This window comes from Tupaia chinensis, unplaced genomic scaffold, assembly GCF_000334495.1.
Source record: "Tupaia chinensis unplaced genomic scaffold, TupChi_1.0 Scaffold000051_1, whole genome shotgun sequence".
In the NCBI taxonomy this organism is placed as follows: Eukaryota; Metazoa; Chordata; class Mammalia; order Scandentia; family Tupaiidae; genus Tupaia; species Tupaia belangeri.
The window spans coordinates 696,197-708,019 of NW_006159509.1; positions in this window are offsets into that span (position 1 = coordinate 696,197).

An 11,823-nucleotide genomic window follows, 5' to 3' on the forward strand; every position below is an offset into this window, starting at 1 on the left:
GCCACCGCCGGCTTAGCAGGGCCTCGGGGGGACACGCAGAGCCCGGAAGGGCCCGCGATGTCCCCAGGCCGGACGCAGCCTTGGCGCCCCTCTTGCTATTTTTAAAAAGTATCTTTGTCGATGATTTTTACCATTATGGCTATGATGTACTGTGGAGAGTGTCTTCTTATGTTGATTCTATTTGAGTTTCTTTGTATTTCTTGGGTCTGGATGTCTGAATGTTTGTCTATGTTTGGGAAATTTTCTGCAAATTTTTCATGGAATAGGTCTTCTACACCCTTATCTAATTTGTTGTCTTCTGGAATACCTATTGTTAGAATATTTGTGCATTTATAGTGTCTAGTATTTCCCTCATGTTGTCCTCATTTTTTAAAATTATTTTTTCATTATTTTTGGTGGTTTTATCTAAGTCAAAGGTTTTGTCTTCTAGCTCAGAAATTCTGTCTTCTGTATGACCCAGTCTACTAGTAATGTTTTCTAGGGAAGTCTTGATTTCCTATGTTTCTGTATTGATCTCTAAGGGTTCTGATTGATTTTTTTTTTAACTGTGTCTATTTTTTCCATCAAATATTAAAAACACTTCCTCATCTCTGTCACCATGAATATTCTGAACTCTAGTTCTGATATTCCCGCAAATTCTTTTGTGCTGTCCATGGTTAAAGAGTTCCTCTGTTTCATTGAGAAAAAGATATTTCCTTGTTTTCCAATACATTTCGTGCTTCTGTGCTGATTTTTTAATCTGATGGGTTAAACACTACTTTCCACTTTTCTGATGTAAATTCCATAGTGTCAGGGAGGAAGAAGGGCTCTACTTCTCAGACATGTTCTTAGGAGAAGGCCTTGTCTTCCAGTCAGAGAAGTGTGTATATAGCCACCTTAAGGTTTTGATTCCTTTCCCAGTCTCTTGAGACCAGGAGCACCTGGGACTAACCTGGAGATTTTCAAATAGAAGAGGGATGAGTCATGCAGTTTAGAAAACTGTGAAATCTCAAAATACTCGTGGATAGGCAGAGGGTAACTAGAGGTCTGAGGTGATCTTCCTGCTTCAGTTGTCCTCACTGGCTGCTGCTGCTCCCTGGTCCACAGCAGTGCAGGCACCTGGAATAATAGCAATTGGCAGATGTACCTGGGATGGGTTGGGAGGCATAAAGAAGCCTGAAGGGATCTCTTGCCTCAGGTGTCCTCACTGGTGCCTGCTCCTCCCTGATCCACAGCAGTACAGGCTCCGGGAATAATCCCTAGAGATTTTTTTATTACTGGTTTGATCTTCTCATTCATTCTTGGTCTGTTCAGATATTCCACTTGTTTGTGATTCAGTTTTTGCAGGCTGTATGTGTTACAGTTTTTGCAGGCTGTATGTGTGAAGGAATTTATCTATTTAGTCTAAGTTATCCTGTTTTGACATGTAGTTGTTCATAATAGTTTCTTAAGATGCTTTGTATTTCAGCAACTATGATTTAAATTGGTGTCTCTTTAATTTATGATTTTATATATTTAAATCTTACCTCTTTTGTTCTAGGCTAGACTGGCTAAAGGATTGTCAATTTTATCTTTTCAAAAAATCAACTTTGTTGATGTTTGTATTGTTTTTCTAGTCTCTAATTTATTTCTACTAATGTTTTTTAAATCATTTATATTTTACATGTGGTCATTGTATGTCTTTGTAGGGGTACAGTATGTTTTTTTTAAGGCAAGCATACAGCATGTAATAATCAAATACAGATATAGAGACATTATTTGAAATTGAACATTATAGTATGCTGTGCACATCTGATAATAGTTGTTTTGGGGGGATATATATTGAATTGTCAACAACATTTTTGCTTTATATATTTAGGCGTTCCTCTGTTGTACGTATATTGGGTTGTTGGAAAAGTCATCGTGTATTTTTCTATGCAAAATGCATCATGACTTTTCAGATGACCAAATATATTTAAAACTGTTACATGCTTTTGATAACTTGACCCTTTCATCATTATACAATATTTTTTGTCTCTTTTCACATCCTTTGACTGAAAGTCTATTTTGTCTGATATATATATCATTGCCTCTGCTCTCTTTTGGTTTGCATTTATGTGTTAAATCTTTTTTTTCATTTCTTCACTTTTGGTCTATGTGTGTTTTTAAAAGTAAGGTGAGTTTGTTGAAGTCATTGTATAGTTGGGACTTGCTTTTTATTAATTTTTTTTTTGAGAGATTTTCACTAAAGGGCACCAGATAGACAGAGACATAGAGACAGAAAGTGAGAAATCACCCCCCAGGGGGGATGGTCACGCTGCAATCCCTTCTCCTCCATTCTCCTCTTGGGATCTTGGGCACGCACGCACACACTCCCAGCAGGAGTTTTAAGCTACCGGGTCCGGGACACGAACCGCGGTCGACTACATGGGAGTCCAGCGACATAGCCATTACCCATTACGCTAACTGCTGGTTCCCCACTATTAATCTTTTTAAAAAAAGATTTAAATTTTTCCATAGGGCATGTACGAGAGAGAGAGAGAGAGAGAGGGAGAGAGAGAGAGAGAGAGAGAGAAAGTGAGAAAGCATTCTCTGGGGGCATACACACGCCACAATCCCTTCTTTTCCATTTCTCCTTCCTGTTGAAAGTTTGGGCATGCACACACAAGCACCCAGTATTTTTGAAGCTATTGGGTCTAGGACTTGAACTATGCAGTTGGCTATGTTGAATCTAGTTGCTTTAACTACCATATCACTAACTGGCCTGTCTTTGTCTTTTTACTAGAGAATTTGGTTCATTTACATTTAAACTAATAGCTTATAGGTAAAATCTTAAAAAAGTCATATGATTAAGTTTTTTGTTACTTATATTTTTGATAGAAATTATGTTTATTTTTTTCTACTGCTATTTTCCTTTGTAGTTTGATAATTCTTTGTAGTGATTTTTAGAATCTTTTTGATCTTTCATAAATTAAAATTAAAATTAAAATATTTTTAGTCTTTGTTTTGTGTAACCTTTTAGCTCTTTGATTACCATAAGATTTACAAAGAACATCTTATACTTACAATGCTGTATTTCAAGCTGATAATAATTTCACTGATTGTATGCAACAAGTCTTGTACACAAGTCTTAAATTCCACAAGTCTACATATTTATGCCACTAATATTTTGTGTTTGATGTTTGAATTTACATAATTGTGTCATATGTATCTGTTGACAATTTATTTTTGTTATTATTAATAATCTTATCCTTTAGTCCTTGTTCTGGTAATAGTTCTTGTTCTAGTAATTGTATGCACCATTACAATCCTAGAGTATGCTGAATATTGCTCAGTTTTACTTATACCATTGGACTTGTGCTTTTGTTAGTTTTATCTTATTAATTAACAGTGTTTTGTTAAAGTTTAAAGAACTCCTTTCAGCAATGTTTGTACAGCTGACTTAGTTGCAATGGACTCTCTTAGCTTTTCTTTGTTGGGAAAGATTTTATTTCTTCCTTCTTCTTAAAAAAAAAGTTTGACTGGGAAAGAAAAAAAGTGGTAGTTTTTGCTTCCAGCACTTTGAATTATTATCCCACTTTCTCCTGGTCTGTAGGGTTTCTGCTGAGAAGTCTACTCAAAGTCATATTGGGATTCTTTTTCTTTTGTCTGGGATGTATGTCTTATCTCTTGCTGTTCTTGGAATTTTTCTTTGTGTTTGATTTTTCTAGTTTGATCACATGTCTTGGTAAACTCTATTCTGGATTCACTTTGAGTGGACAGAGCTGAAGTTATTTTTGTTGTTTACTTTTTTGTTGGTTTCTTTTCTCACATTAAGGGAAGTTTCATCCATTATTTTATAAAATATGCTTTCTGGGCCCTTTTATTTTTCTTCTTTTAGAAAGAAAAGATTGCAAAGATTGTCTACTGATGTTATTTCATGATTCTCATACAGATTTTTAATTCTGTTTTCATTTTTTTCTTCTTTTTGTTCCTGTGATCAAGTAGTTTGAAATGTTCTGTCTTTGAATTTACTCATTTCTTTTTCCTGATTAAACAATATATTTACGTTTTCTATTACCTATTTCAGCTCATTCATTTTATTCATCTCTAGAATTTATTTCAAATTATTTTTTAGAGGTGATTATAAATTAATCAACCAAATCCTTTGATTTTCCTTATTTGGTAGTCTTAATATATGATCTTTAAAAATATTTTAATGCCTAAATTATTTTAAAACTATAAGCTCAAAATATTCTTATTTTAACATTTTAATAACATCTATTTCATGATACTATTGTAGTGATCCATTGGGGTGACATATATAGAACACTTAAAATCTGACCTAACCTGAGTATGTTTTCAATTTATGTATCCTTTAAAATACATAGCAATACATCTTGTCCAAATGGTGTATTTATTTTCATAAAAGCATTTATGTTGATATGATATGTAGTTCTATCAAAAGTCAAGCCTTTACTAGATAGTGTGTACACATATACACAGTACAAATAAAGAAAACAATTGATTTACTGACTTTAAAAAACATAACTCTTCATTCATTTTCTCTCTTTTCAAGGAAGCAATATGATATGGCATTTTCTTCTCTTTTTAATAATTAGCTGTATTTTATAAATTTTTTGCAACCCTCCCTCAAAAGTATTAAAAACAGATTAGTTCATGCAGAAGATTGAAATCTTAGATGTTGAAGACAAACCCTCTGACCTAGAAAAAACAATTAAAAAAACTGAGAAAATAACCCCCAAAATGAGAATATTATATGAGAAATACTAGATACTATTAAGCGCTCAAACATTTGGATAATCAGTATCCCAGAAGGTGAAGAAACTAAAAAGAGCAACGATAATCTATTGCATGAAATCCTGGAAGAAAACTTCCAAAATCTACAGAGGCATTCAAATAGCTAAACCCAGGAAATACAAAGGACCCCTAAAAGAATCAACCCAAGAAGATCTCCAAGGTACATCACAGACAGATTGCCAAAATCCACAGACAAAGACAAGATACTATAATTGGCAAGAGAGAAACATCAGGTTACTTCTAAAGGTTATCCCATCAGGCTAACATCAGACCTCTCATCAGATACAATGTGAGCAAGGAAAGAATGGGAAAATATATTTAAAGTGTTAAGTGAAAAACAGTTTCAACCAAGAATACTATACCCAGAAAGATTATCCTTCACATGAAAAGAAAGGATAAAAACATTCTCAGATAAACAAGACCTGAATTTGCCAATAACAGACTCACTCTTCAAGAAGTCCTGAAAGAAATGTTCTACCAGGAAATCTAAAGACACGTACAGAAATAAGAGAACAAAAGGCAACCAATTTTATGGTAGGGACAAGAAATACCGATAATAATCAATAATAATGTTGAATGTTAACTTCTAGGATTTAAACGTAAAGATTGGACCACAGTAACACTGTAACTTCAACAGAAGAGAGACTGAACAGAAAATTGAAACTGGTGAAATGGGATTTTATGACTTTTGAGTGAAACATTACTGTTTTTTTTTTTTTAAACTATGCTTTGTTTTCCTAACTTAAGGATTTTGCTTTTTTTTGAGCTGTTGATAGGTTCTGCAACTTGTTAAAATATTTTTACTTCTTGTTTGTTTCTTTTCTTTTGAGAGGTTTTTGCTATCGGGCACGTGTGCTTGCCAGAAAGACAGAGACAGAGAGACGGAAAGCGAGAAATTAACCCCCCAGGGGGGGATGGCCACACCACAAGTCCTTCTTCTCCATTCTCCTCTTCAGGAGGGATTTTTAGAATGAAAACATCCATAACTAAACTTACCTTTTATAAATGTAGTAATTGCTATTCTTCAAATCTGTTGATGAAATACATACTTTCTGGGAAAAAAATTCCAACTAAATTTCATTATTAAGAAAAATTTTAGAGGCCATGGTGCTTAGGGCGTGGTGGCTAAGGTGCTGGACTCCCACATGCCTGACCATAGTTTAATTCCCAGACCTGGTGACTTGCTCTCTCAGTTTTTCTCTCTCTATATATCTCTGGTGAGTGCATGTACCCTATAGCAAAATTTGAAAAAAAAAATTTAAAGGAAGAAAAAATTTAAGCCATGTAGGTTTGATATCTGTTTTACACAAATAACTACACTAATTTATTAGTAAATTTTTGAATTTATGCTTTCATAAATTAAAATTGTTTCAGTGTATTATTGCTTCATTTTTTTGAGTTCTTAGATGCTTAATGATCATAGTTATCAACTATTCAAAGCAAATAATATATTATAATTTCTACTGTGTGTAGGACCTAGGCACTGGGCTCATGTAGTATCTAAGCTATCAAATAAGCATAGCACTGATAAAAATTTGTGGAAACATTGAATAGCCTCTTTTTCCTCTGTTTTTCAATCTTTCTTTCCCCCTTTCTTATAACATGAAAGTCTCTGGACTGGTTTGTGGTTTTTAAAAATCATGTATACAGAGTAAGCAGGAATTTTTAAGTCTCTATTTCCAGTTAGGTTGCTGTTTACTTAAAAAAAAAATAATAGTCCCACGGGATAATGTGTGTCTATGTTCGTACAATCAACACAGGAGGAAGCAATTTATTTCTGCAAATTATTCATTTAGTTCTATTGATCTTTTCTTATCCCTATACCATGACCACATTAAATTTAAATTCTTGATTCGTAAAATAATTAATAGTCCAGAAAGTACCCTGTTTTCATGTTGTTTACTTTAAAATGCAAATTGTAGCAAACTAGTGTAAAGTGTCCTACAATTTAGATAAAGTTTAAAAGGAATTCTGCTTTGGGAAATTCTTATTAAAGGAACAAACTGCTCATATCCAGAGTACAAATTTATTTATTAAACCAATATTTATTATGTGCTAATAATTGATAGGAAAAACATTATATATTTCCTTGCTATTGGGTATAAATAAGTGAGTAAATCCTTTTCTCATGAATAAAACAAAAGAATTCTAGAATTGGTTTTACTATTGAAGTAATTTGTTTATAGAGATTGCCAAGGAAGTTTTTAATGACTTGGATACAACTAACTTTTCCTTATTTTTATTTTTACTGTAAGGTGGGTGTGCTAGCCAGAGAGAGACGGAGAAAGGGAAAGTGAGAAATCAACCCACAATCCCTTCTCCATTCTCCTCTTAGACTTTTGGGTGTGCACACTTGTGCATCCAGCATGATTTTTAAGCCATACGCCTGGGACTTAAACCTCATTTAGTCATGTGGGATCCAGCCTCCTTAACCTCCACACCACCTATTAGCACAGTACTGATTTTTAATAGGAAATGAAAAACGTATCCCTGATTCATTTTACCATTGGGTCATAAAGAAATTCATAATGCATTTTTGCATAGAAAAACATAAAAATGACTTTCCTGACAACTTAATACATTCAGTTAGGATGGTAGAAAAAAATTCATAAATTATTTATTTATTTAGTTAGTTTCTATGATAAATGGTTATTTTATTCATAGCTAATATGTCTTTATCTAAGAAGAAGTTCTGGGACCAGCAAATGGCATAATGGTTATGGCGCTGGATTCCCTCGTAGTTGACTGTGATTTAAGTTCCATACCTGGAGGCTTAAAACTCATGCTGAGTGTGTGTGCATGCATGCCCAAAATCCCAAGAGGAGAATGGAGGAGAAGGGATTGCAGCATTGCCATCTCCTGCAGTGGGTGATTTCTCGCTTTCTGTCTCTCTGTCTGTCCGGTGTGTACACACACTCTATAGCAAAATCTCTCTCTCAAAAAAAAAGTCCCGTTGTATTCATTTTTATTCTACTCTACATAGATAACATTGAGCGTGTGTATGTCATTTAAAAATGTTTTTAGCCTTTTCAGCCATTTTTTTTAAGTTTTCAAGGAACAAGGAATAAGATGTCTCAGTCTATTCCCACCATTTGTGAAAAAAACCAAAACTGTGATATTACATTTGTCATTGTTAACCAACATACTTAGTTATGAGAGGGATATGCTTTCCTAGAAAGTGTGCTAAATATCTAAAGCAGTTTTATTGTCCTTGTTTCATGTTTACATGAATCATACTACCGCTTGTACCTTCTTTGTCATGATTAGCTTCCAAAATGGTAAAATATAAGAAAGAAGATTAAACTTTCCATTCTTTTCTTCTTCTTATTATTTTTTCCTTCTTTTTCTTAAATTGATTTTTGCTATAGGGCAATAGGGCATGTGCACTTGCTGGAGAGAGAGAGAGACAAAGAGTGAGATACCATCCCCTAGGGGAGATGGCCATGCTGCAATCCATGCTGCAATCCTTTTCTTCTATTCTCCTGGGATTTGGGACATGCACACACACATGCCCAGTGTGTGTTTTAAGCCACTGGGTCTGGATCTCGAACTATGGTCAACTATGTGGGAGGCCAGCAACATAACTGTTACACCATCTACTGGTCCCTAAACTTTCCATTCTTTAGGCTGCTTATTGCCATGTCTTTGTAAGTTCAAAATTGAAGAAAAAAAATATACTTTTTATTTTTTCCTGAGAGCGCATGTGCTTGTTGGAAAGAGACAGGGATGGAGAGAGAGGAAAGTGGAAAAGCACTCCATACAGGTAATGACCATGCCACAATCCTTTCTCCTCCACATCTCTCTCCTTATGGGAATTTGAGGGAATGCATGCACTGATAGTCAGTCAGCACTTTTCTCAAGCCATTGTGTTCAGGTCTCAAACTAGACAGTTGACTGTATAGGATCTAGCCACCTTAACCCTCACACCATGGGTTAGCTCAATATGCTTAATTTTTAACTTAAGGGATTTACAGAAGTAGGGATGTATTCTCTGAACACTAAAATAGTAATTATCCATTAAAGAAGTGTGTCATGTGGCCAGACATTTGAGCTATTAAATTACCTTGAAAAAGACAGAAAAAGAAGAACGTAATTAAAACTTGAAAGGAGAGTGAGGATATTCCCAGGCAATAGTAGTGTTTTTAGGTTTAGATGACCGGTATCAATGGCTGAGGGAGCCTCCAGACTAGAGTGGGCAGAATTTTGAAAGTATTGTGAAGACTGGAGAATGGATGTGAACAGCCAGAGAGTGGACAGAGGTTCCTTGAGACTTGTACTAGGGCCATGTTTTCTTACTATGCTCTTGGTAAAACTTCCATTTTAGGGACCAGCAGATGGTGTGGTGGTTAAGTTGCTGAGTTCCCACATAGCTGACTATAGTTCAAGTCCTGAACTTGGCAGTCTGAAAATCATGCTGGGTACAAGTGTGGGCATGCCTAAAATTTTAAGAGGAGCATGGAGGAGAAGGAATTGTGGCATGTCCATCCTTCCTGGGTGTTGATTTCTCATTTTCTCTCTCTCTGTCTCTGTCTTTCTGTCTCTCTCCAGCAAGTATATGCATCCTATGGCAAAAACCTAAAAAAGAGCTAACTAACTAACTAACTAATTAAAAACTTACATTTCAGTTTTCCTGGGGATTTATTTTTCTTTTAAGAGGAATATACTTTGATTTAAAAATGGAATTGATTTTTAATATAGAATTAAATTTGTTCAAATTTATGAAAAACTTATAGAATTTTATTTAAATTTCTTTATAAAGTAAAACTTTGTAGAATGTGTTTGGTTTCATGTACATGTTTCTTTTTTAGAATTATTTATTTAATTTTATTTAGTTTTATTTATTTATTTAATTATTATTATTATTATTATCATTATTAATTTGCCACAGGGTACATGTACTTACTATAGGAAGAAAGAGAAAGTGAGAAAGCAAGCCACCAGGTGTGGTACTCAAATTACCATTGGTCATTGGGAGTCGTCCAGCTCCTTTACCACCATGCCACCTGCTGGCCTCCATGTACATGTTTCTATGGAATTAGTATAGTTTTGTGGTATGTTATGATGGACATAGTCAGCTTTAAAGACTTTTGAAGTGATAAAGACTTTAGTGCACCTTTGTATAGTTTGTTTGTTTGTTTTCTCTTCAATTTTATGGTATTTCAAAATTCTCATTACTTTAAAGGAATGTTGATGCCATTTAGGCTACTAAAGCATGGCCCATGAATCTAAGGAAATGTTCAATATTTTATAGTCAGGAAAAATAGATTTTGTATCTTGACCTTTAAGTTAAGTTTTCCTTTTCAGAACTATATTACCTTGCAAAGTACACAGGGAACTGGAGCCAGCTTGTGACCTTTTGTTAACATGTAGTTTTGAGAAATGGGAAAAAGACATTGCATACATCAGGAATTTTATTACCCAAAAAAATTAGGAGTCACTTGCAAGTTCTACCTTTCTTAGAAAGAGAGCTAGTAGCCATGTAACTTTGAGACAGAAGTTCTTTTTATGGAGAATACTGCAATTCCTGCAATGCCATCCCAAGGCCACTATGTAAAGTGAGAAAAATATAGATTGCAGAAGATGAAAATAGAAAAGGAGATGAGGAAATATTTGGCATGTTGCTGTCATGAACTTTCATGAACGTTGTTCTTATTAGTTAAAATTAGTTTACTTAGCATGTAGTAGACTCTAACTAGTGCTAATTGGAAATTCCTTTAGTGGATTAAGAGGCTAACTGATTGGGTAGGAGAGTTAAGTAGACAGGGAGAATGTACAATTCCATATCCATAAATATGTGATGCAAAAATGGTTATATCCAACAGCTGATTCTATGGATGCTACTACCTTCAGAATATACCCAGAATCTTTTGAATTTCACTGCTGCCTCTGTTTGCACTCTGGAATAAGCCACCACCACCTGGATACTTGCTTATTGCAAGGTCCCTAACTGATCTTTCTACCTCTGCCTTGCCCACTACCCTTTATATTTTATATATCAGCTGGAGAAGTCCTGTTAATATTGTCAATATTAAGTTATTAAGTTAATATTAAGTTGAAGTATGTCACTTCTCTGCTCAGAATTCTAAAATGGCTGCCAGTAGACTCCAGAAAAAAAAAAGCCAGTCTCATAATGGCCTACATAGCTCATAGAGTCTGGATCTAGGTGGCTCCTTCACCTCATTTCTCAGAGTTTTCTCCTAGCATACCCTGTTCTAGCCACATTGGCTGGTATGTTGTCTCTTATTGTTTCATGTGATAACCATGCTCATTTTAGATCCTTTGCTTTTGCTTATATCTGTTTCTGGATCAACTGTCATGTGTTCACATGTTCTCTTCTCAATGAGTCTTCACCTAAACCCTAAATAAGAGAGCAGCATTCTCCTTTCTCTACCTTTCTGACCTATACACCCCTTTACTTCTCTACCTTTCTCCGTAGCAGGCATTGCTATGACATCCTATATGTGTACTTATTTCTTCATGTATTTTATGTTTCTTTCACTAGAGTGTATTTACCTTATGGTTAGGACTTTATTTAGTTTACTATTTTCTTAACACCTTGCACAGAGCACAGAGACAAATACATAAATGCAAAAACCACAAAAAGTTTTAGTTTTAATAAATTATTATTCCCCAATTATTACATTTAATTATTACTTGTAAAGTACTTGGAAGATAGAATGTTCCACGAGGCAAGTTTTATAGATTCAGAGAGTGGGTCAAGACTCAAGAAAAAGCCAATTAACAGGCATGACTATTGGCATGTTTTCTACAGGATGCTTGGAAGAAGCAGAAGGCTTCCAAGGAATGACAGGATACCTTCTGCATTGTGAGGCAAATTGTTTAATATAAATATTTCTTTATATAAAGAGACACTAAAAATATGTGAATCCAGTTGTGTGTAGCTTAGTTACATTGACATCTTCTGAGAAATGTGTTGAATGATTTCTTCATTGTATGAATGTCATAGAATGTACTTACACAGACCTAGATGGTCTATCCTAGTACGTACCTAGGCTGAATGGTGTAGCTTATTATGAACTTACAGGGCTATAATTGCATATGATG